This window comes from Triticum aestivum, chromosome 3D (assembly GCF_018294505.1).
Source record: "Triticum aestivum cultivar Chinese Spring chromosome 3D, IWGSC CS RefSeq v2.1, whole genome shotgun sequence".
Lineage (NCBI taxonomy): Eukaryota > Viridiplantae > Streptophyta > Magnoliopsida > Poales > Poaceae > Triticum > Triticum aestivum.
In genome coordinates this window covers 544,961,131-544,965,645 of record NC_057802.1, presented here as the reverse complement: position 1 = coordinate 544,965,645, position 4,515 = coordinate 544,961,131, and the positions used below count along the sequence as shown (strand labels likewise).

The window sequence follows — 4,515 nt, the reverse complement described above, 5'->3', positions numbered from 1 at the left end:
AGGGATGCGATCTCACGTCGCAAGAGTTACGCCGTGATTGCGTGCGTACATCAATGTGGGCCTAGGTTTGTTTACTTGAGCTAATTCGTTTCGGGAGAAGAAAGTAATGAATTTCTGATTGCGTACTTGCGCCTAGGCTGCTACCTCTTTCCTTTGTTTGAGCTAATTTCATTTCAGGAAATGATATGGGCCTATGGGCTATATTCGTACCACATCTGGAAGGGGGCCCCTGGATTTCGGGGGCCCGGGGCAGCCGCCCCCCTGCCCCCCATCCGGGCCGGGCCTGCATCCACCCCACGAGGGTCACCCACCGCTGCCCATCCCCCACCCGCCTCCCCGTTTGGATCACGCAGGTCGCCGCCAGCGACCAGCACACTATCGCCAGCCACCTGACCGTCGGCGCTGCCCTCGACCAAGCTGCTGCGCGCGCCACTTGCCCCAATCTTGCCGCGTGCCGCCGCTAGCAATATTCCCGAGCCCCTGCCGCCAACCCAGCTTCATGCTGCGTGACTCGCCGACAGCCTCACCAATCCTCAGTTGCCGATCCAGCTCCTCCAACACCGATCAGTGCCCCGTGATTCGACCTCCCGCCGCTGGCCAATCTCCTTCAGCGCCACCGGGCATGGCTCCCACCCTCCTCCCTCACGCCCATGGAGCAGCGCTCGCCCAACGTGACCAGCTTCGCATGTGTCAGTGGCCCACCCTTCCCCATCGACAAGACTGCTTCTTCCTCCTTGATCTGAAGACGGCTAGCTGGACGAACCCACGACGGCGTCCCGTTTCTTCTCTGGTAAAGCTCTTCTTTTCTTCTGAATAATGCTTTTGTCAAGTTACTGCGCTGCTGTAATCTCTGATTGCATAGAGCTGTAGCCATGGCGGTGATATTGTCTGACGATGAAGATCAGAGGCGAAGCCAGATTTGGAGCATACTCTGGGATGGCAATTGTAAATTTTCTTGGTGACGTGAATCAACACATTTTCTCTTATCTATATACATCTTTTACTGGTCTATAAGTGATACTGCAGAGTTACCATGCTACATGACTTTCACAGAAACATGAATACGTCCTATTCTCAATAGAGCCATCGCTGCCAAAATCGAGGTCCGATGTGCGCAAACTAATCACCAGGAGTGCTCGATGTTGTGCACCCGGACCACCACACCTCGCCTGGATGGCGCCGCCGCCAGGCCGTAGTGACTCCCTGGTGCCCGCTTGACCTTCGTCGCACTACTGCACCACGCCTGGACGGCACCGCCGCCCGCCCGCAATGCGTCACCGACACCCGCAGCTTCTCCTCGAGGCCCCCAGTAGCTTCGCCCAACTGGTCACTTCCAATCACCGGCATCCGGTTCGCCCATCTGCCGCGGCCCTCCGCACCCACCATAGAACGTCCAGCGCCACCAAGGATCTAGCCACTGCCCGTCCTGCATCCCCTCAGTTCCTCCTCCCTTTGTGGTGGTGTGGAGCTCGGTGAACTAATCGGCGTGGTTTGCGGCGAGAGAGGAAAAGGAGGGGCTCGGGCTCTGCTTGCCTCTACCATGTTTATTTTATTTTCTCCGTCAGATTGGAAGATCTCTAGCGCCAGCGTGAGTTTCTGGGATTTCCTTGCGGTTTACAAGATGAGCCCCTCTATCATTGGCGCTAATGTTCCCATTAGCAAGGTAAATGGGGTTCAATATTGCATGATTCTTTCAATAATCCTTTATGTCTTCAAGAAACTTTAGTCCCAATTTATTCGGTAGTTGTGCTACAAAACATTAATTCTTGCATTGTCACTGCGTGCTGGGATCAGATTTCAGCTACCTGTGCCTAAACTATGACTGGTTGTTGTCTCTTGGTCGATTGATTCTGATGGAAGGTTTTGTTTTAGGAATGGGTTCCAGAAGATAGACAAGATCAAGGACTATCACAGGCATCCAAGCAGCTAGATGGACTCACTGGGAATGAGGGAGTGCAAGCAGTAAGTCTGACTGAACATTGTCATGTGCTCTCATAAAGCACCATTCTTTGCTTCTACGTGAACATGCAGTTTCACATCTTAGGTGGTGTGATGAACTATTGCAACCTCTCTGTCTGGGTAGTAATATTGAACTGTTATGTAGTGTCTTAAATTTGTCTATATTTTTCTAAGAGTTCTTGCAGCTTAATGAAAGAATTTGATCGTGTACTCAAAGATGAGAAGAAAAAGAAAACACTTCTGAGATCAACAAGCAGCTAAATGACAAGAATCAATTTAAGGTTGGTAGTTTCTTTGTTATATCATCATCAGGTGACCTATCCACAAACACTGATTGGCCTCAAACATACAGTGAGTTGTTTTTTCTGGTTTTCTGCATTGTCTTAGATCTGTTACTAATCATAACCTTTCTATATCTTTTATATTCTTTCTCCACGTGACTAACGATAGATACCCTTCTGTTTTCTTTTCCCTCAACAAAATTTACTTCGTGTGCAGAACTGCAGATCAATGAGGTTGCTGCAGCTAGCAGTCAAATATATATGATATTATCTTCAGTGAGGTAAATATTAGATACTGTAGCTAAGTTCTGTTATGCAAATTGCCACACCATGTTCTTTTAGCAAATACTTTCATTGACGCTTAAATATTAGAAAAGACATCATCCGCAATGTATACACAGAATGTGGGCTTTGCTAAACAAACATTGGTGGTAAGAAGTTCAGATTATCAGCACTTCTATCGTTCATTTCCTCATAATTGTTTTTGGTATTCAACCCCAACATAATAACTAATTCTTCTTGGACGTCGTGTTTTGATCCCCAAAAGGAGTACACAGTCATAGGTTATACAGTTTTCTGCTTTATCTCACTTATTTACCATAAGCATTGAAAGGGATGCAAAGAAGATAGATGGTGTGCCGAAGTAACTATGACCTGGTTCCATGTTGAGGTTGCACATCAGCTTTTTCCAGAAACTATGTTCTCACAAAGACTGACTTTCTGCAACCGTATTATTTTCATCATTGTAAAAGTAATTTAAATTATTCTGTAGTATAAGTTATGGTGCAAAGTGATATATGTTGTTCTAACCTTTAAATTATTCTGTTCTTCGGATTCCATAGATCTTTCATGCATGTGGCTTATTAATCATTTTGACATTCCCATCAGATTACTATGATAGGAATTGAAGCATTTTATAAGCTTTTGATTTTCATTCTTTCGAATTGTCATTTGTATAATTTTTTGTTCTATATCCGGTGCACTCCACTTCAACATTCTGGTATGCCAGTTCTTACTTCTTAGGCCTTTGTTTTTCACCTCTCTTCCTAATATTTACTCGCTACTACATTGACTTTTGGTAAGCTAGGTATGCAGCAAGGATGTACATTTGGATTTGATGTTATTATGCTATAAACTATAATTGTGCTTCAAAATGATTTATATACAGAACCATGTTATTACATTTCTATAATGTTTTATATTCTCCTTTTTCAAGGAAAGAACCCCTCAATGGAGCTATTCTTCGTATGTGCACTTTTTTTTGTTTTATGACTGGTTTCAGTGGCACAAGAGCAATACTCAACTTGTATTTTGTCTACCTACCTTTTCTAAGTGAGGTTCAAGTGACCTCAAATTACAAGTTTGCTTAGCTATTTTTACCAATCAACCAGCCTTACATATAGTAATTCTTTTCTTGCAATTTAAATCATTATATTCTTTCTTGAGACATTAAGGATTGTTGTTTTTCCCCAAGAAACTATTCAGTATTCATTGAGTTTGGTTCTATAGCACACATGATTATCTTGATTGAAACATGTATTTTTATTTGGTCAGGTTCATCTCTTCCCGTTTGCTAATTTTTCCCATCTCCACCCTGAATTGATTGCCAATAATTCCGCAGCAACGCGCGGGGTATTATCTAGTATGAATTTGCTTTGGTGTTATTTTAGTATGAACTCTTGATTAGATTGATCGGAAAGAATAGCTTGCATTATTTTAGTACGAACTCTAGGATAGATTGAACGGAAAGAATAGCTTTGAGGTGGTTTCATACCCTACAAGCAAATTATATCTTTTGTTCTAATAGGAACTCGGGAGTGATTCTTTATTGCACTTTGAGGGATAATCATATGATCCAACTATGTTAGCATTGTTGAGAGGTTGCATTAGTAAAAGTACGGACCCTAGCCTCATTTTCAAGCATTGCAACACCGTTTTTGTGCCCGTTTACTATTTGCTACCTTGATGTTTTTATTTATTCAGAATATAAAATTATATTTGTACCATCCATATTACACTTCTATCACCATCTCTTCGCCGAACTAGTGCACCTATACAATTTGCCATTGTATTGGGTGTGTTGGGGACACAAGAGATTTCGTGTATCTGGTTGCAGGGTTATTTGAGAGAGACCATCTTCATGCTACACCTCTCACAGATTGATAAACCTTAGGTCATCCACTTGAGGGAAAATTGCTACTGTCCTACAAAACTCTGCGCTTGGAGGCCCAACACGTGTCTACAAAAATAAAATTGCATAGTAGACATCAAGCTC

At 43.5% G+C, this 4,515-nt stretch overlaps 1 long non-coding RNA gene across 2 annotated transcripts; it reads left to right on the top strand.

The window, feature by feature from the left end:
* The first annotated feature begins 329 nt into the window (after positions 1-329).
* LOC123080346 (uncharacterized) lies at positions 330-3,077 on the top strand. 2 transcript variants are annotated; one of them, XR_006438340.1, is made up of 2 exons: positions 330-790; positions 1,873-3,077. It is a non-coding gene; the product is annotated as an uncharacterized lncRNA (long non-coding RNA). The 2 variants fall into 2 exon arrangements; XR_006438341.1 differs by having other exon boundaries at positions 330-1,663.
* The last annotated feature ends 1,438 nt before the right edge of the window (positions 3,078-4,515 follow it).